Below are 22589 nucleotides of genomic sequence, written 5' to 3'. Positions count from 1 at the left end.
AGGCTGGCATATGAACGTCACCCTTGATCTCAGAATTCATTCCATTCCTACCTACTACAGTTTGTCCTCCTACTATATTTTCTTTCACCATCACACTGTCAACATGCAAATACACTCAACAGTTGAGGATAAAAAACTTTTAAGTTACTGGAGAAGTAGAGGGAGGAAATGGTAAATGGTGGTTCACACTCAGAGCTCCTCTCTCTGAAATCAGTGGAAGTTTTGCCATTGACTTCCATGGGACCAAAGCAATCTCCTCGCAGCTACATCAGATCCTATTTCTGTACGTGGTGAGATGACACCAGTCCATTCCTGCTAACTGCTTGTTTGTACTCCTCAAAACAAAGGCACGTGCTCCGTGCAGGTACATTGCAGCTAGGAAGTCTGTGTTACTAGTCATTTAATACTGACATTTTCTCAGGCCCAGTATTTAGTAATCAGTCACCAGGTATTCCTCCTCTGTGTATTATCACACTGTTTTACGCTACCATTATTTCTACATGCAAAGTTTTCAAATTTCTACTAATGTAACATAAGGCTTGCCAAAATTTTTTGCTACACCTACTTCAGCAAGAACTTTGAGTGTACCAGTTCAGTAAGACAAGGAGCATTTGCATGTGAATAGTGCTGCGCTCCCAGACACAGGCTTCGCTTGTCAACTGCTGGCTGAAAGAACAGTCCTTTTTGCAGTTGCATATGTGCTGAAGGCTGAAACTATTTTTAATTGTCAGTGCTGCTGCATTTTAGAGCATCGAACACATAATAGCAAATCCCAGACACAAAAGCAATGATTTTTCAGCTGACCACCCATACTATCACAATAATTTTCAGTACATGTGAGGGCTCAAGAAGGAGGGCATCAGCTGCAGATTTATATGAGGAAAGGGCAGAGTGTTCCATCCACCCACCGGCGCTACCCAGGGGAGCAGATCAGCTTCCATGGCTTGTAACCCAGTTCCAGCTGTACAGGCCCATCCTCCCCATTCAGATCAGGGTCGGTGCCAAAAAACCTTTTGGACCCAATACAGAGCCAGCCCAGCTGCAATCTCCTAATATGTCTGTATAGCCCCTCCAAGGCTTTTCCTACAAAGGGATCTGAGCCAGTGAACGTTAACATATCTGCATTCTCAAAATCTTCTGCAAGCAAGATTTATTTCACAGTTACAGAGAAGGAAACAACAGTACAGAAAGAAATTAAACATCTTGCACATCAGTGCGCAGTGCCAGTCTCAAAGGCAAGAACACAACCCAGATCACAGCTCTCAGCCTTGTGCCTTAATCACCAGAACTTACTCAGTCCTAGGCGGTTAGGGATGAACTGCAAAGGTGACATAGCATGATCCAAACAAAATGCCCTAAAACTCAACACGACAAAAATATAATGTCGGCGGATCATGAAATAACCAGTGAGGCACACAGTGAGGGTGCAGCAGACCCCAAGAAAAAAAGCATTTGCACTACTTCATTTGAATTTGAGCTGAAGTAGTTTTGAAGCCTCTCTCCATCGTATTTGAAGTCATGGCAGTCAGGCAAAGACTCTGGTGACTGGAAAAAGGGAAATATCACTCCCATTTCTAAAAAGAGTAGAAATGAAGACCAGTGAGCCTCACGTCTGTGCCTGGGAACATCATGGAACAGATCCTCCTGGAAGCAATGTTAAGGCACATGCAAGGCAAAGAGGTCATCTGGGACAGCCCGCATGGCTTCACCAAGGGCAAATCATGTCTGACCAATTCGGTGTCCTATGATGGAGTGACCCTTAGGGGTCAGTCCTTTGACCAGTGCTGATTAATATATTTATCCATGACATAGACAGTGGGACTGAGTGCACTCTCAGCAAGTTTGCTAACACCAAGCTGAGTGGTACAGTTGATACACCAGAAGGAAGGGATGCCATTAAAAGGAACGTTAAAGCTTCCTCATTCGCACAGAAGAAGTCAATGCACAATTGACTCAGATCATTCAATCACTTCTCAGCCTGCACAGGAACTTATCATCACCAGCAAAGTCTGTTGAAGTAAGTAAATACCTGGTAGCATTACAGTGCTCTGTGGCTGCCAGGCAATTACTCCATCCAGAGCAATGGATTAACGCATGGAAGCAGCACTTCAGAAAGCAGCATCTTCCTAAGAAGGAAATGTTTAGACTGAGATGGTTCCGTGGCTAAGGCACTGTGCAGTGAATTAGGAAACATACAGCATTTACTTGTTTCTGCCCCAGATTCCTCTGTGACTTTAAGAGACCCAAATTAATTAAAAACATAATTACCTATTTCTGTCACAAATAACATCTGATTTACTGTAATTGCAAAACAAAAAAGGAACTACAGTAATGTTTTATCTGCTTTCCCCCTGTACATGTACGTAAGTGTTTTCATTTTTCCCTAGGTGGCTTTGCAGTTATCCTGAATCAATGTCAACAGCTGCCCTTGCGTGTATATTATATGTGTATTATATGTGCTTGACATGTCCACAGGAAAAAGATCTCAAGTCACCAACTCCCCCTAATAACGGAAAAAAAATTGCAGGAAAATTTGAAAGAATAGGTTTTTTGTTTGTTTGTGAGAAATACACAAAATTAGTCAAAGAAACTGACCACGATGGAATTATTTTAATTACTTTAAATTCTCAATTTCTTCTATTGCACTAAGTGGTCAGTTGATTTTCTTCCCCCTTTTTTAGATGTTACCTCATACTCTCACATAATCATGTCTCCTTAAATAGGACTTTCATGAAAACATCAAGTAAAATACCGACACTGTCTGTTGTTCTGAAACACTCGTTGCCAGAAACTGGGAGACACTTCCCACCGAAGATCTACACTACACTCTTGCCCTGTACAAGACTTCTTCTCGTGTTTTTGCTCATTGCCTTTCACATCTCATCAAGCTGACAAACAGAACAATGCCTGATGCAGGATGTACAGTATGAAGCAGCATGACAAGGACTGTGCCAGCAAAACCAGCAGAATGACATTCTCAAAAGAGCCATTTCCCTTTGTCACATTCCTAGATCAGTCTTCATGTAACTGAAACATGCAATCCAGGCACCATTATAGAAAGGAAGGATGCTTCAGTAAATGTGACTCTGATCTGGAAATCAGAAGCCTTCATGTCCATCACCGACTTACTGTATGAAGATGGATTTTGCCATAAACTCATTTGGGATTGAGCTTCCCACACTATGTGGCAAAACAGAGCTTTCCTGTCAGCTCCCACCAGCATTCACTGCCCTCCAACCCTCACTGCAAAACCAGCTCTCACACCAGCCCCTATAGTCTGACTTCCTCACTACTCTTGAGTTTAGGAGCTGGAAAGTTACGACGTCCCAGTATCCCAAGTTATGAATCACTGTATCCTTGAGAGATGAGTGCCCTGCAGTTAGTTTTCCATTGACTCCATCAATAGGCAATAAAATTCAGTGATTTCAAATTTTTTTTTCAAAGGTGCAAAGAAAAAATGAGAAAACATTATTGACACGAAACACATGCAAAAAATCCTCCTCCAGTGCTAAAGCAACTGTCTTACATCTCTGGCTCTCCTCAGTTAAGTGAGAACTACTGCTATTGAGGTAAAACAGGGTTTCTTTGTTAATGTGCCAGTGCTCTCAGCTCAGATGTCAAGTATCTCTTGCCTGCTTAGTAGTGCTTCCTTCTCACCTGTGACTGTTACAGCAGTGCACACCCTGGTTCTGCACACAGCCTGCCTGCCTTCGTTCCTGCACGTGGATTTACATATTGCTTACTAATTAGCACATTTGCTGTTTCAAATTGCTTGTTCTGGTGCAGCCTTCCAAAGACAACAGATAAAATGTATGCATCATATAAAAAATATTAAGCATAAAATCATCCATATTAGAACATCAGATTCTCCACTATTATTTCTCTGTGTGTCACAAAACCCACCAATCACCTGGTGAAACTGGAAAGTGGATACCTTAGGTGACAACATCCCCTTTCCAAGTCGTGGCTGTACAGACTCTCTCTCTTGGGAACCCTTCACATGTGCATTGAAGCCCAGCAGCTTAACATGTGGCAGCCCACCAAGGCTGAGTAATGGTAGTCATGTGAATGTGTGATTTTGGCCTGCGGTGAAGATGAAAGAGAGTTAGTTACATTTAGAAATGGCAGCATTTACCAGAGGCTACAGACTCTCATACAATTCCCAGAGCTCAGGTGATGCATGGTGAACTGTAAACTAATCATGAATCTGAAACTTTATCTATTTACATTGCAGTGATAATACCCTGCTGTCCAAAATCCCCTAGAATCAATGAAACTCCCTCTATATGTTCTGTGCCTTATGCTTCTTGCTACAGCCACATTATTTACTTTGATTAATGACCACTTTGTGTACTATTAGCTGAGCAAGCAAAGTGTGACTTCAAACATCTGAAATAAGAGCCGGGAGATATTAAAGCCTATAACACAATCAAATGACCTTGCAGTTCCCTAGCCCCTCCTTTTCAGCTCTTGCTAAACCAGCTTTGAACTACAGGATACATTTGCTGAGAATCTTCCAAAGACCCTAGCTTACTAATGAAATCAACAATAGTATTTAGAGCTCCACTGGGTTAAGAATATTCTTCCCTAGCTTTTCAATTTCCTCAAGACTACAAAGATAGCAGCAACGGAGAAGTCAGCCAAACCGCACATATATTTTACCGAACAGACTACCACAGATAAATCATCACATATTGCTTGGAAAGTTTCAAAAGAAAATGAAGGGCTAGATTTTCCCACAGTAACCAGAAGAAATGTCCTAAAAATGAATAAATAAATAAATAAAAAGGTAGGAAATTCCAGCATTGCCTACACATGCTTAGTTTAAGTCAGAAACATGGGGGCTTGGTATGACGACGATTCATATAACCTTCATTGGCTTGGGGATCACATGGCTGAGAGCCGTAAAGAGTTGAACTAAATTAAATACTCTCAGTGAGCTTGTCTTCCCTTTCTAGTTTATTCCTGTGCAATACACAATTATTATTCCCTTCCTCCTCCCCCAAAATATAAAGTAGCAGAATGCATCTTTCTGTAAAAGAGTTCTAATCAGAAAGTTTGCACACAAAAATAATGAAGCTTGTAAGAATATTTCTCCCCGCAACCACCAGATCACATAAATGCAATTACTACATATTAGGTATGTCAAACAGATCAGGATTCAGGTCTTTTAACAAATGAAAAAAAAAAAATCATGTAATGAAAATTTTGCCTTCAGTCAGAACCAGGATTAGACTTGCAGTTTAGACTTGTGAGCTATCACCTTCCCTATAAACACACCAGATGACTTGTACTGCACTTAAATTTGCCCAGTGAAGCTTTCTCATGGCTTGGAGCTTTATGCAAGTTCCCCAACTATTTCACACACAAAAAAATTGTGGATATAGGAGGTTAATTGTTTTGTTACCAAAGGAAAAAGAGGTGTAGAGTGGAATTCAAGCTTTTTTAACTTTTATCAAGGAAATATACCAGTATCATACTTCACTTCTTAGCAGCTTACTGCCTTCTGTTATTAGCAGCATGTGAAGTGCCAAGGTAAAGCAAAGGAAAGAAAAAGGAAGGAAGTTTTAGTTGATCTTCAAAACCCAGACACACGCCTATAAATACTTCGGCATCTGATCTTGTATCCGACCAAGCTGCAGTGATGTGCTATACAGAGCAGACCTACAGCAGCACTCACTGCTGCCTCTCTGCTCACCTTTCCTTGGACATTCAGAGCCCTGCAGATAGTCAGGGAAACGAGGCAGCTAAAAGTTGTCCATAGGCTACTGTAGGTGCAGACACAGGTAAACGTCGGACCACCTGGATCATGTGCATCACTCAGTTGCTGTTACGATGAAGAGCCAAGAGTCTCACAAGAGAGAAAAATCAAAACAAAACCCAAACAACTTGGCATTTCAGAGATGGAATTCAGCTCTTAAGATGTCAGGATGATTTGTGAAGTTCTCCAACAATACAGAGCCTACTTCTATTTGTTCAAAACCACTAAACCTGCACTATGGATTTGCAGAAGTCTAGTGCACATGTACAGAGTGAGCTGAAAATAACAGTTTGGACAAAAATAAAGCTACAAGAAAAACTGTCAGAGTACATGGGATCAAAAATCTTTCAGTCTTTAGAAACCAAGCATTTTGTTAAGGTGAGAAACTCCCAACGTTCTATTTTAAGTTTAAAGAAAAACAATCCTGGAATACTTAGATATTTAGAATATATTTAGAATATTTTCTTCCAAAATAGTGCTCACTTGGTTATATAGATCAGAGGTCTGCCTACGGAAGTTATAATGAAACTGAAGAACTATTTCAGTACAATCTCAAATCCAATAAATAATGTGAATATTTTAAATAGATGTTATGCATCAAACTGTATTCTCAATCATATTTTAGTACAGTATTCATTTTAACACTATATTATATATATATATTATACATAACACTATATATAATTTATATTTATTTTAACACTATAAATAGTATCCACTTGAAAATAGTGTGATGGTAGGAAAGCTAAAGGCAGGGGATTTTTTGCTCATTTATTAATTTTGAGCTTGATCTGTTCTTTTTTTTTTTTTTTTGGAAGCATTTGAGTGCCCTCATGAGTAGATTCTCCAGGAGCTATTCCCATCCTGAGGCAGAGCTCTGCTCCTCGGAAGCAGGATGCACACCGCTGCCTTCACTTCTTCACCTTGCAAACAGGAACAATTTTAAATGAGAGAGATTGCTAGTGCTATTTTTTGTTTGTTTTTTCCCACGAATTTATTGTGTGTCATTCTAGAGACTAGAAGAACTTCATGCACAAGATCAAATCTGAATGACTGCCTTTAAACCACACTTCTAGAAAACCGCTGTTTTAAAGATTAGAGTAGTAGAGTGGTTCAAGCTGTGAAAGACTGCAAGTAAACTAGAAGTCAGCTGTGAACAGGACAGAACTGAAAGCTAACAATTTCCAAACGCACACAAAAAAGAAAATAAAAACCTAAAAAACATTCATTGAATTGAGAAGAGCGTGTTTTCAGTGAGCTTCACATGACATCATGCGTCATGGAGGTGATATTCACAACCAGAGCATGTGGGGAGGTGGGTATTGCTTTGTTTTGTTTTATGAATTGTCGTACTTCTTGGCAGAATTCTCACCATACAGGGCTCAAAGCTCTGATGCTTTTACTTGATGTAGGGCTTCAGTACTGCCTACTGGCTTATTTCTCTTCAGAATGGTCTGAGATCTACTGTAGCCTATTCAGAGAACCACAGAATTTTGCACTTCTGCACTATTCTGCACTTCTTCTACAACTCATAATATTCATGGCCTGCGGAAAGCTCTTCAAAACCTCATGAAAACGCCTTAAGAAACAAGTGGGGTTTTTGTTTGTTTGTTTTTAAGAATTTGTGCAAACCTAAGCACCAGAGGAAATCTAAGGGCACAGAGGGTTAAGCAGCAATTAGTATTTTATTACTGAATCTACCTTTTTTTTCCTCTTTCAAACTAGAGGAAAAAAAGGAAAGTATTGGAAAAAAAGGTGTCAAATACAGTGTTACCCATTAATTTTTTCTTCAAAATATTTTTCCTAAGAGGACTGCATTTGCAAACCTTAGGTGAAACCACCCAGAATTAAAACTTTCAAGCATGCACTTCTGTTATGCAATCATTAGTAATCAGAACAATACAACACCCCTTCCAAACAATAATCAAATATATATGCTGAATTTCACATGTAAAGAGTATGAATATTTGAATTAGTTTTTCCATAAATGTTCGTGTTATAAAAATACTCACACAGCTCTAGGCATCAAATTTTAAAATAGCTTTTCCTTTAATATTCCAGATTGGATTGCACTGCCTTAGATGTGAAAATACCTCAGTGCTTCTTATATATGTATTTTCAAAATACATATCAAAATTCTATTTTTGCTGAGGTCCAAGAGAGCAATAAAGAGTTTTCAAAAGGCATAGATTATAATTACCATGCTGCTTACTCACTCTTTCTAGTCAAAGCTTGTGCAAAAAAGTCTCTGCGTTGCTACAAGGATTTCACCTTGGGCAAACACTGGACAGTTTAGTTTTACTCAGCTTCTCTGTGCTAGGGCTCCTGCCAATGGTTCTAGCACAGCCCACCTGCTGCCTCTGGATGGGGGAATGCACATCCCTTGCCCATGGTTCCTGCTCGGCCAGCAGCTGAGGAATTTCCCATGTAGCTGTGAAACAGCAAGCCCAAACTATCAGGTTTGTGGGTGGGATTCATATGACCAGCTGCAGAATCCTTCAAAACTGATCACGGAACAGAGAGATGGACAAGAGTCACTCACAGGTCCTTATAGTGATGGATAATTTGTACTTGATGCATCCAATTTTCTTTCTACTGACAACCTCTGAGCCATCTTTCTGTCAGCTGCAGTCAGTGCATACATTTTATTCAAAACCTGTGGACTGGTGTTTCTTAAATGAAGTTTTCTAAGCAATTTGAAATCATGGGAGTTTCTGAAAAATGTGGTTCAATCTGATTCAAACCAAAACTGAAACATAAAGAAAACAGATGGGGAAAAGAAAAAAGTTTTAAAAAAATATTTTTTGCTTATCTTCCTATCTAGTATCTAAGATAAATTCTTACTTGACACATGTTGAAATCATCCCAGTAATTTTAAGAGACCAACTACTGTGCATATGCAGTAATGATCAATTTTTTGTGATACGCTTGAGACTCAATACACATTTCCTGGACTATGCTCAAGCCATGCCTAAATGTTTAGCTTTGTCCATTGCACTTTTCCTCTTCTCGAACATAAAAGCATAAAAGCAGTCAGAAATACCTGCTCTCTGTTTAGCCATGTAGTTAGCAACCTCAGCAGTACTGCAACGTTTCCACATACGAATGAGTTCTCATTTCCAAGCTGATAAGAAAATAACCTTCACGATGCTTTATGGCTATATGAAAGCAAACATTCTGAGCACAAGGAAACACAAGTTTCTTCTCTCTCCCCAGGTTAACACTCGAACTCTATGAGTTGCATAGATTCTGCTTTAGAGTTTTGCTTCAACAAGCCAACCTCCACTTTGTCCGTTAAACTTAATATTATACATGCAGAATTGAATCCATGGCATCATCCACAGTTATTCACATGTATTAACGTTAACCTTCAAAATTTATTTGCAAGCTTGAAAAAAGCCTTATAATTACAATAGTTTCAATCAGGTCTCAAAAAGTCATGAGTGTATTTTTGCCTCCTGACACAACAGAATATAATTTCTCCCCCCAAAAATCAATTTGCTTTTGTCATGTCCCTTGTCACCATGCTATTTCATAAAGAAGCCCCAGAAATCAGTTCAGAAAAATATTCTAGAATTTACTTACTTTGTCACCAAAGGGAAAAAAAATAATAAAAGACTGGAAAATAAGCCTCTCACCCTTTCACCAAGCAATAAGTAAACCATAAGTCCAGATCTTCATTGCTTTCTGCAGCAAGAAATTTAATCTTGCCCCACGTGTTTCCTATTCCTGAGGCAACAATGCCGTAACATGTATGGCATGTGTGGACCTGAGAATGAAGGGCATCCTACTGCAGACCCCCCATCCTGCAAGATAAATCACTTCACCTTTCTAAAATATTGGCATCAGTTATTTCATGCCACTCATTGAGGAACTAGAAACTTTTTCACTAGTGCTTCAAGATCACCTCAGCTATTAGAAACATTTAATTTTATGTGATCTGACATGACTTTGTACTTCTTTCTGCTCTGATTTGCTATGATGGATTTATAAGGGTGGCTGATAAAGCATTAATATATTTATCTGTTTTTATGCAAACAGAAACAGTGAATTTGCTTTTTCATGCACTGGGACGAAATTCAACGTGATCATAAGAATATGCTAATATAGTAAAATACCCGATGAATAATTCAGGCTCTTAGGAGCGAAACACTGAAGGAGACATTTTCAGATGACTATGTTGACAGGCTCTGATGTCCAATATGTTCAATGCAATGGAGAATGAGTTGGAAAGCCCATGAATGTCATTTCCCTAGTTTGTTTACTTCTCATCAGTAATAAATGGCATCGTGTATTCATTTTAGATTCCCTACTGGAAAGACTGGAACATTTATGCTAGAAATCAAAAGTGCATCACAATGACGTCAATGCCCAGATGCAGGAATGAGTCAGTCGCGTGCTTCTAATTGAGACAGCGTTTAGAAGAGTTATGAAAAAAAACAACAAACAATATTTACAATAAGGAGAACTCATGCATGAGTTATGCCATACGTGCTGTCAAGTTCAGCTTGGGAAGGGTTCTGCTTTCTCCAATACCTCTAGGTACATGCTAGCCTCTGGCTAGACTGTCAGAAAGTCAGCCTGGAAACAAGAGGTTAACTCCTGGACTTGTTTTCAGGCAGCCTTTTTTTCTCCCACCAGGCTGAGAATTCATAAAGTCAAAAGCAATTTGTCTGGATCTCAAAGCTTTTAAGTGTTGGCCTACTGACTGGGATTTTTCAAAGAGAGACCAAGCAAACTCATCACAAACAAGCAAAAACAAAAGGATTAGAGTCAGGCTTCCTTGTGCCAAACAAACCATTTAAAGCCTCCCTTGCTCCCTCAAGGTGCTCAATTGTCAAGCTCATCATGTCACATTAAACCATAATCATTTTAAATAATCTGTGATTTATGTAATCCTACACAGGTCTACTGAGCAAAATTAACCTATGCTAATATATCCCTCAGGAAAAAAAAAAAATCCAACACTATTACACTTCTAATTAGTAAATAACAGATTTCTCTAATTGCTAGGGAAACAAAGCTAACCCATTATAGCAACAACTCTGCAGGTCAGCTGGCCAAATAGTACAAGGGAAAATGGGCCGCTCAGCAAATACATACCTGAAACATTACAGTCTTTTCACAACATGGACGTGTTGTGATCTCCCTTTATCACACAACCTCAAAGTTGTTGCTTAGGTGGTGATATCTCACAAGATGCTTAAATCTCAGACCTGCCAACTCCCTTGATTTGCCAAGCCTTCTGGCCTTTCTCTGAAATATGCAAAGCAAAATAGAGATAGAAATCGAGGCAGGCATTGTTCAACTGCTTCAAGTATTCATCTACAGCTGCAAAGGCAATATAAAACCATTCTTCACAAACATCCACTAAGAGGTTTCCCGCGTGGCTGTAAGCAAACCACTTTTTAAGAAAAAAAAAACAAACAACAAACAAACAAAAACAAAAAAAAAAAAACCTTACCCCCTTCCCAGCATTATGAACTTCTCGCAATCAACCCACACTCATACTGCTGTTTTTATTTTACAAACTCCAGTGCTGAGCCAAAGCTGGATGGTGACATGGCAGCTGTTTTGCAAAGTTTCAGCTATCCTTCAGCTTTAAGTCAAATGTATATGCAAAACATGTCCCAGATCCTAAAGATGAAGTACCAATGTTTTCTATACTTGTGCAAAGTGGAAGCAACTACAGATTGGATTTTCAAAGACATTTTGCCAACCAGTGCAATATTAAAAGACAGATACCAACATCTGAAAGCCCTGGGAGCATCTGAAGATCTAGCCTGGTGGCTGCCCACATCAATACACAACAAGAAAAACTTTCAAACATAGCTTCTTAGACATAGAGCTGTCTTTCTAACATCGTAAAGTTAAACTACATTATGGCTGTAGTATAGAACCAACTAATTTAATGTTTTGACCATAAAATCATAACTTTGACAAAGACGTAAGATTTAAAATTACCTTTTGTGTGATTTCAATAGGAGCTTATTATCCAAATGTCAGATGCAATCAATAACATTACCTTTTGGTATATCCCAGCGTACATGATTTATTTGCAGTAATGTTCCATAATTACAGCTGATGTAAAATGACTAATCAACTTCACATTTCAACACTAATTCATCATGGTTAACCATTCTATTCACAACTTCCCCCCCATTTGCTATTTAACACATCTTTAAAAGCAGTTGAATGATCCCTAAATAAGTCAGTGAAGTACTGTCCTTCATTTAGATTTGTATTTTTATATATACGTACACACACACACAAACAGCTGACCAACACTTTTTGTTTGCCCATTAAAATATTGTACAAACTCCAAACAGTAGCCAATTTTCAACGCAATTCACAGCAGGCAAAATGATAGAATATTTGACAAGTGACAGAAATTAAGCCAGTTTCTACTTCCTTTCAGTTCATGTCATTTATTTTATTGGATTACAGTTATTAGAAACTGGGGGAGGAAAGTGGGCAGGAAAAGGGGGGACTAGGTTTAGTTGTTCAGTCGACAATGTAACTTACTCATTTTGGCACATACTGCAATACCTATTTTTATACTACCCATCGCTCTGCTCTCCCCAAGATGTGCCTTCACCCACACACCACTTGTGCACTGTACAAGTCACATCAGTTATGTAATGGTAGCATTTTGTCTTGGAGATGTAGGCTTGTGCCATGGCGTATGAAAGTGGGAACAAACTCATAGAAAGGAACCAGCAGAAGGACAGACACGGGGCACAAGGAAGGGGCTTGATGCAGCCCCCAGATGGAAAGGCACTGATGGCTTTGAAGTCCCTCAACAAGAGAAGATTTAAAAAAATAAGCACCAGTGATGCAACCTATTAAATGAAGAAAAACAAAGGGTAGTGCAAAAAATTTCTTGGCTTTGAATCTGAACAGTTATTAAAGAAAATCAGACATACCGGTCTGAGAAACAACTGTTTCTCAATAAATCCATTTTCTTGGCATCACCTTCCTTCTTACTTTTCTTTTAGGGGCCTCTTCCTCTAACAAGAAGGAACAAAAACTATACCTCTAGTTTTGAGAGCACAAATCAAAAACAGCCAGATTGGTATGAAAGAATTTACAACAAGAAAATCTCTTTTACATAATTCAGAATGGCCAGCAGAGTTCTTCAATACCTTTTTCGTTTTTAAGTCCTTCCATGACAATAGCAGATATCGTTATCAGTAATACATTTCTATAATTCTGTGTTTCGGCACTACTGACTTTGCTTCCTATGTGTAAAAATAAAATTTCAAATTAAAGGCAGTTTCTCCTTTTCTCTATCATTCAAAAACTGTAATTATAAAACAGATATTCCAAGCTTCAGCCAGTAATATGGCTTGCTCCATCACATTAGTAAAGAAACAACTTATGAGAGAAATCAGAACCAAAATCAGACCTACTTTTTCCCCAAAACATACAGTTATCACTCATGTGAAAATCTGAAATAGGAAGTTAAGACTAGTACAATAAATCATTCTAAAAGGTACAACTATGTTCCTTTCTTGTACATAAATTTCATTAACCATTTAAAATTAAGGGTGTATTTTTTCCTTCCTTGTACATTGGTTAACAATTAAAAATACTTCCCTATTTCAAAGTTTTCATAGATCACATTTTAGAGAATTTAAGCAGATAATAAAGAAAAAAAAAAAAAAAAAAACAAAAAAAGATTTAAATATATTTGTAGGAAAATAGAGTAATGAAAAATCAAACTTCCATTTTTCATAAAAGAGCAAAGAGACTGGTGTTATTGAGAAAAACTAGGACCTTGAAGGCTGTAAGGTGGCTGTTGTCCTACCCTGCTAGGAGAAACACTAACCTGTTACCTTGCTCCAGTGACAACTAAGTTGCTAGACACTAAACTCTTCATCTTTTCTGCAAAAGGCAACTCAGTGACATGGCTTAAAAAAAATTATATAGAGGAGATGAGATGCATGATCATGTTGTCAACAATTATTTTGAAAATTACCATCAACCAGATTCAACACTGAATACATTTCAGAGAAAGGTCAGTTATCGATAGGAAAATGTCATTATTAAATGATATCATAATCTAGATGACAAGCACAACAGACAGATTTCTAGATATCCTGCAAGGCAGCCAGCATGCTTTTCTGTGCTGTGTAGAGAAACAAATGCATACAAATAACTAATAATAGTAAAGCAGAGTCATTGAGTAATTCAAAAGATATAGTGGCTCTCCTTCCTACAGAGATTAAAATTACATAACAAAAATAAGATAGTAACAAGCTAATTCCATCATCGTCATTATTATTAGCCCGTAAAGTTTATGTAAATGTTAACAAGGGTTGTCAAGACAGTTAGATGATAAAGCATATGCAGCAGACAGATTGGTTCAGTTTAGCATCTGAATTTACGTTTCAGCTACAGAGAACAATTTAAATATGAATTTCATTTGAATTAAAATATACAAAAGGATTTTCATAAAGAGATCTTGTTTCCTATAGATCTATATGAAAAAAAGCTATCACGAAAATTGAGTTATTTTAACAGATTCATTTCTAAAATGACAGGAAATGGATGATGTGAAAGTGAATGGGCTCAGCAAAGTAAACCTCAAACAAATCCACTTTATGCTATGCTTTTTCCAGGGCCAATAACAAACTCCAATACATCTCACTTTGGCAAATACCTGCATGGTCCTCCCAGACCTCATCCCTCCACAGAGGCAAACTGCATGCGGCACAGGGCATTGCCTGTGTTTTTGTTATTAATAACAATAATAATGTTTTTTTATTGATAACAAAAACACAGGGACCACTGTGTTTTGTTATTAACACTAATAGGCTATTGGATTGGATATGTAAGAGGAACAGGCAAGGTATCTTTTTGCTTCATGTTTTTATCTTTAATAAAATGGAAAAAAGGGAAATAACATCTATGTGTTAGAACTTATTCATCGGGAAACAATCGCTGGAAACAATAGCTTTATTTTTTTCCCCATTTGTAGATCCACGTGGACTTTCTAACAGCAGTGTGAGCCACTGAATAAATTTAAACCCCTCTCAAACCAGTTTTTTTCTGCTTAGTCACATTTTTCAGATCCATTTAGAAAAAAAACATATCCCATCAGGGGCCTGCAGGCTGTAAAATATCTAACATTTGTAGTTTTTATTTAATGCCAGTAAGTTTGATTAAGACAAGATGAAACAGTGTCTGCTTTTTCCAGCATGAGACAGTTTGAGTATCCCCCAGGGTTTTTGTTCCATATCTGTAGGAATCATGATACCTTCTATGAAGTCTAGAATTAATTTTCACAATGTATGGTCTAATTAGATATTAATATTGTTTCCAGAACAGACATCTACTGTCACACCAAAGCAACACTGTACATCTGGAAAAACTTTTTTTTTTTTTTGAAAGGGTTTGGAGTTTTAGAAAAATACAAACTTAAGTTCAATTTTATGAGCGCAGAAAATCTGGCTGCTTCAGGCAACCAGAAATGCTGAAATGTTTTTGTCATTTCATTTGAACACCTTTGTAATAATATCGGTGTGCCTCAGCACACAAAGCACGTTACTGGTATGATAAGAAGGTAAGCTGTGAAAACAGACAAAAGATTATCTCAAATGAAACCGATGACTTCAGCAGTGCTAACTGCGACATAACTGAAAGCCATAATTCAGACCATCAGAAGAAAGAATTGATTTGTAAGGAAACAATCCACTAATTGTGGCAACACTCAAAATGGAAGCAACTAACAAGTTACAAGGCATTTTTATGAAACCTTAGAAATCCAATAGAAAACTACTTAAGCTATGCTTCTGGACATGCTAGATACCATGGCCTGCTATTTACCCAACCAAAGCCGGCAACGTGATGCAGTTCCTTAAACAGTATAACAAAGTTCTCAAACACCTTTATTTCTGCACGTGCACAGTCCGCATCTGTTTTGCTCTCCTTGACGACTAGGGAGGAGAGTAGACAGGATTTCTGACTGAGGTTCATCCAGTGCATGCAAACAGGTGCAAAAACACTTGACCGGAAATTTTGAGGAGAAAGAAGGAAGCCAACCTCATCGGCAGTAGCAACATGCTGTTATATGATTGCTGCTGCACTGAAGTTCCTGGTTTCTGTAAGGTGGCTCCAGTCGTTCTCCTACAATTCATTGCAAGTCTTCATGGTGTTGATGTGGATAACATCAAAGCATTAAATCTTTTTTGTTTCTCCGTTGCATAAAAGAATAAAATTGGGATTATGTATGCTGGCACACACACTGTGCATCTACAGGTCATAAAAACAAATCCAGTAAATTGCAGTCGCAATTTTTGCCAAGTAAAATAAAATATATCATCACTTCCAGAAAAAAAATAAATCCACTAACTGTTGAAAGTGAATGTTCTACTTGTATAAAAAGTGATCTAAATATTACTCTTTACCGCCAGCATGAATTTGAGGAAAAGGAGTGTGAATTTTAATTACTATGCTACTGAGAGATACTTAGCTGCAATTTAAAAGCATTCTTCTTGTTTATTTAAAGACTTTAAGAACAGCAAAAGAAGTGCTGCATTATAATTTTTTATTGTATTTGGAACTGAAAACATGCCTTTCTCAGTTTCCCTCCTCCAAATATTTACTTGTTTGAAATTCAGGATTATAAATGACTGATTTTATTAGTAATTACATGAATAAGGAAAAATTCCTAACAAATGAAAAATGTCCACTGTGTGCCTTTCAGAGACAAGAAGAAGAAAGTGATCTTAAACAAGAAATGTAACCTAGTGATGAGCTATCAGAGTTAAAGCTCACTCACTTGTGGAGTCCAGGTGGAGCTGAGAGTACCTTGCGGGCATAGAGACTTAGGCAGCAGGGGTAACAAAATTAAACTACAAATAATGGCTCAGAGATATCAAGATCAATGAGTAAATGGAAAAGGAAAAAAGGAAAAAGCAATCCACAGAGCTTGCCAGGTAAAAGGAAAAACTGTGAAAATGTGATTAAGAAGGGCACCATAGGCATGGAGAAACCCTTCTTAAGGTTAGGGAGACCCTCTGTCGCATCATGAGACTCCACTATCATGGGAGCTTGGCTATGGTTTCATGAAAACACCTACAATGATTTTACAGTGTATAAAACATGTGAAAGATCTGACAAAGCATCTGACAAATACCAAGTCAACAAACTCAAGATATTGGCCTAGAAAAGCATCATCTATATGCATTGCTAGCAACCCTTAGCCATGACTATTAAGTTTTGCTGACCACTCTCTTGCCCTTCTGGACAACGAATGCATAGAAATTGTGAGAAAAGAACATCGACTGAATTTGAGATTTGCTTTCCTCCACAATACAATGCTTTCCCATGAGTACAGATACTTGCTAAGATTATTATTTCAACGTTTTATAATCTTCTCTCTGGAATTTGCATTTACATTTTTGTTTGTGGAAGCCAGGTAAATAACGACATGTTAAGATATCAAAAAACAAATTTAGTGAGTTTGTTACCATGGACTATTAATATAGACACTGATACCTGCAATAACAAGACAGGAAGAAGGCCCAAGTGAGGGTACTACACAGCTTCAATTTCCAGTCTCGGAGTCTCCATTTACAGGACAAGTTTTAAGAAAGAAATACAAAAAGAGATGTAAAGGAAGATTTGCTCATTAGCAATTCCTGCTGAGGTTGCATAAGCCATAGATTTATAATGTTAATGTTTTCTGCTTCCATAGATATGACAAATATATAGCTTGTAATTAAAAAAATGAAATATAACTAATGACATAGTTGAGTTTTAGATAATGAGATAGTATCTTGGAAAGCATAATTAAGGAACCGAGGGTGAATCTGAGGCCATTTTTGAGTGCCTCTAACTTTATAATTGCTCTGAGATTTCCATTGGCTAGTATAATAGTTAAAAAAAAAAAAAAAACACACAAACTTAAGACCTGGTAAAAATCCAAGTAAGCCTTGAGATTGCTTCATGTCTCTGAAAATCCCTCTCCATTGAACTATAGCGCAGTGCCAGTAAAAGAAGTGGAACAACAGCAAGAGCAGTGTCTGCCAAAGTGGAGAAATGATATAGCAAAACCAAGGGAAAGCAGAGAGGTGAAGAGCTACAACACTGTGCTATCAAAATCTAGATAATATTCCATCTCCACTGAGGCGTAGTGCTCAGCTGAGGCAGAGATGAAATCACACAATATTTAACAGTTAAAATACTGTTTAAGGTACAAGTCCAAAGTCCCTATTAATTAGTTGTTCAAAAAACAGATCAAGTCTTTTTGAAAACTTGTGTTTAAATTGCTTTCAAGTCTGAATTATGATTGCTTTGTACAATAAAGAAAAACAATAGCACAACAGATACTGAAAATCAAACCCATCTTTCTGGCTGCCTTTATAAATTTGCAGTTGCATTCTGCTTTGTGGAAAGCCCATCAGGACCACTTTGCTCTCTGCATTGCACCATTCCTATGAAGACAGCTCTTTTATTTCTCATAAGTAAAATTTATTTTTCCTCTTGGCTGATGGGATGACTGCATCCCAATAATTTATCTTTGTCTGTACAAACACTTCCTGACACTGCTTCATGATGTTCTTTAAATGATGCTACTTTCCACTCTTCCATTATCGTGTTTGGTTGCACATCAGTGCTGCTCTGTGGGGCTCTCATCCTGCTGTTCTTACTCAGGCAAGACTCCAGCAATGCCTCTAACATCTTTGTATGAGCAGGCTCACTGCACACAGGAGATATTATATTCTTTCATTATTGAAAAACCAAGAGGGAAACAGTTTTCTCCTTCCCACTTAAAGAAACGCATTCAAAAGCTCAAAACATAATTAAGTGCCTACTTCAAAAGTCCTTCGTTCAGACTCTCTCTCAGAGTTCCTTCTGTACTGTGGAAGAATTTGTTATTAATTCTCTGCTATCCTCAAGGTACTAAAGTGTTTTTGTTTTTACTACAAGGAACTGGGCAAAACCGTCACCTAGGTGAACTATAAAGCAAAACTTACAAACCTAAAGCCATCCAGGGCAAGGGCTCTCTCTATGCCTGATGTCAAAGTATCAAGCAAGTGTGCCCTGCTGGGTGTGAAACAGGTGTGAAAGCAAATCTGTGCTTCAGACAGAAACACACACACATACCACCCCCAAGGCAGAATAAGCCAGGACTACTGTAACATGCAGTGACATTTTTTTCGGGTATTTGGTCATCAGTACCTTATAGGTATTAGTGATACCTAAATAGACATTTTTGAGTGTACAGGATGGTCCACTGCAAGTTTATTTATTTTTTGTTCCTTTGCATTCATCTTTCACCTTTTCCATCTTATTCTACCCCACTGTATCATGTAAGGTATCAGCTTCCCAGATAAAAGCTAACTGAAGTCAACTGGGACCAATTTTAGGGACTATAGCTTTGCTGTTTGTGCCAAGCTTCCCCCTCCCTCCTGAGCTCCTCTTAGAGTTTGGAGAAATAGTTTCTGAATATCCTAAGTGTTTTCTTTCGATAAACATTTAATAAAGGTTTAACTAACTCAGGAAAAGGACAGGGGTGGGAGAATTATGAAAATGAGAATGTTTTTAGTGAAACACAACTTATTTTTGAAGAGACTTCCAAAAACAGTCACTTCTTAGGAATGCATTTTCTGCAGAAAGCTCCTTTGTGACCCATTGAGAAAGCACAGATCTAGCAAATACATTATAGTCACTCTGCATGCTGTTAATTTCACTGAATTTTCAAGCATAAATGAGACCATAGAGGACAAAAAGTAACCTCTTAAAAAAAAAAACATACCACAACTAGATGGACTTTGGATGAGTTCTTTCCTACATTGCTGACATTTCATAAGTTTTCTGAACAGGATGGAATTTATGCTGCGGAGAAGCAAGTAAATAATATGCATTTTCCCTGGAACTTGTCAATTTTATCACTTTGACCACACCATAATCTAAGCCACTATCAGCATCATCAGCATCTTTTGCAACAAATCTGTTTTCTTGCAGCAAGTTATTTGAACCCACAAAGTATCCACCGGTAACAACAGAGTCCCAACTCCAGCTCATTATCACTTGTAAAGATGTATTTTTGGACACTGTCAGCTATCAGGATCAACCCATAAAAAAGATTAATGGCTAGATGTGCTGATCAACATCCCAGTGCAAATCTTTACATAAAAATAAGCAAAAAAAAAAGCAACAAAACTGAAGCCAACAAGGCACATTAAGAGCACTGTTTAGCTTATTCATATTTAACATGTTCAACCTAGTCTTAGTATCCCCTTACGCTATGTATTCATTTTTAACTAGTCTAAGAATCCATCATTTGCTGTTCCATAATATCCTTTCCTCATCTTGAGCCAATATAGCCGCTGCTATCACTTTGCACTTAAAGGCACTGTTTCTGAAGGACTGAATGAAATACCCCAAGTTAAATTCACATTCAGTCGATGGGTAGCCTGTCCCTTCTGCCACTCCTGACACTAAATAAATCCTTTAACTCTTGTTTTCCAATGTTTCTCTTCACAGATCTCTCCTGCAGCCCCCACACATGTATTTCTGGTGTTTAGGCTTTTCTTGGCCTCAGCATCCACTCACTCAGTTCCTATGTGATTTAATTACCTGTCCTTCCCAGTTCCATCCTACTATCTTTATTTCCCAACAACTCCAAAGCTGGTAGATCCAGCACCCTACTCTAAAGATTACTCTTTTGGCTCTTCCTTGGAGCACATTCCCCCTCAGACTCCCTACACTGACTTTAAGAATCCACGAGCCTTCTGCTTTGTCACTTCGGCTCTCAGGCCTCTTTAAAATCTCCCCACTGCTGCAGTACTTCCTAAGCCTCCTTTGACTTCTATTTCAGGTAATGACTTATAACTCATATTTGAACTTGAAAACAGGCATATACGCACACACATATATATACAGATATATATTAATCTGTCCTCTTCCACGAAGATACCTGCTGATCTCCCACAATTACCTCCACAGGTTCTGAGACACAAACTTGAAAAGGACAGAGACACCAATCTCAGAAATTCACAGCAGCTCACTACTTGGTGGATCACCTGGGGAAAGAATTACTCATTTTGTTTGAAATTATCAGCTCTGCCTCTTCAACAAAAAAAAAAAACAGCCACTGCTTGAACAGAACAACGAATATTCTAATCTTCAGAAAAACCAATTTGGCTGCAAAGATCTGCAGGTTTACATAACAGGAACTTTTCAGCTTCAAACAGATGTGCAAACAGAAATTTAAAGAACACTGAAAACTGATGAAGAATCCTCAACAGCTGAATGGCACAAACTGCAAGTGTTACAGGAGAAAAATACAAAAAGAAGAGGCCCTTTTGTATTTTGAGGAGATGACATGCGCTAGCACAGCATGCTACAAGGTCAGTACATTTGGAAATCCCAAAGAACACTGCAGAGCAGACACGTCTGTGGAGTCAGTGGAAGGATACACAGCTGTCTGTTTTCTTCTGATGATCTTGAGAGCAAGAAATAACTGGTTTAGATAGTCAGGAGAGTACATACATCCCTGAGATGAGATGTCACAAAATGGGAATGCCCAACACAGGCAGAGTGCTAGGGAAAGGGAGTTGTGGTAGAACCAGGAACACTCCGTGACCCGCAACCTACAGCAACTGAGCTGCCAAAGTCCCCTCCTGAAGAGATCACAAAAGGTCCACATTAAGTCTCACGTTCTCTGGGATTTGAGAAAAAACACATTCTCAAGTTCGGGAAGTGCACAGGGTGGGAGTGGAGACCCTTGCTGTATCCAAGAAGCAAAGGGATCCAACTGGGCTACAGCAGCTTTTGTCACGTATAATCTCTAACTCTACCACAAAGGAAAAGGAACATGGAGCCTCTTACATATTTTGGAGGTTAAAAATGGGAAGAAATATCATGTACAAGCTGTGCTGCATGACCATGCAGCAAGCTCTTGCTTCTGCTTGCAAGGATAAGCCCCCAGGAACAAAGAAAGTCATTTTTAAAATAGGAGTGGAAGCCTACAGCATGACAAATGGGCAATAATTTCTTTAAATGCACTGCATTTTGTTGCAGCTCTAAGCATGCCAGAGGCACAATATAAATTTCTCCACAGCTGCATTTTTATGAGCCCATGGGATGTATCTGCTAGGAGCAAAATCTAGCAGAAGAGAGGTGCAGGGCAAGTTCCATTAACACACAGATACCAGAAAGGCAAAGGCTAGATAAAATGCAAAAGCAGGTAAGTAAACCAAGCATACATGAGATACAAAGAAGCAAGTCCAGGCTTCTTCCATCTTGATCAAAATGCAAAGGAAAAAGAAAAAATTAGCATATTTACAAGAAAATTGTAGTCCTGCCTCTTGTTAGAATAAACTTAGCAAAAGTATGCAGATCAGGAAGCAGCTTATTTGTTGATATCTGTTTTTTTTTTTCATGCACTTACATCATAAATTTTCCTTCCCATGTACATGTATGATGATTTGGATGAGACCTTGGCCCAAGCAAGAGTGACCAAACCCATTAATAACACTCATTATAATGACAAGGACCACAGCGCGTGGTTTACATGGAAGGATAAGGCTCACTAACAGGAATGAAAAGACAGGCAAAACTAACCTTTTTAATTCTCATTTTGTCAGTCAGCTGACTGACAAAACAACTACAGCAGCCACTTGCCAACACTTAGTCCCATCTGGGAAAGCAACTAACACCCTATGAGAAACTCCCCAGACGGCAATTTTGATTACTTCAATTTAAAAAAAAAAAAAAAAAGCCCATCCACCTACAAACCAAAGCAACCACAATCACTCCTCTTGGCTCCAGAGGACTCCTTATTAAATTTTCCAGTCTTGGCACAGTTTAT

General features: G+C 38.2%; 1 protein-coding gene across 10 annotated transcripts in view; it reads right to left on the bottom strand.

Annotated features, from left to right (window-relative positions):
• The window catches only part of HTR2C (5-hydroxytryptamine receptor 2C), a 310851-nt gene that overhangs the window by 93216 nt on the left and 195046 nt on the right, over positions 1–22589 (bottom strand). The window contains exon 9 of one of the 10 annotated variants that reach the window (XM_083797960.1): positions 3935–4083. The exons of the other annotated variants lie outside the window; for them this stretch is intronic. The gene's annotated coding sequence lies outside the window, so the exon portion shown is untranslated. The remainder of the gene's footprint in view (positions 1–3934; positions 4084–22589) is intronic. 10 annotated transcript variants of the gene reach the window in all.

Source organism: Anser anser, assembly GCF_964211835.1.
Source record: "Anser anser genome assembly, chromosome: 13".
NCBI lineage: Eukaryota > Metazoa > Chordata > Aves > Anseriformes > Anatidae > Anser > Anser anser.
The sequence above is the reverse complement of the archived record's forward strand: the minus strand, read 5'-3'. Positions and strand labels throughout refer to the sequence as shown.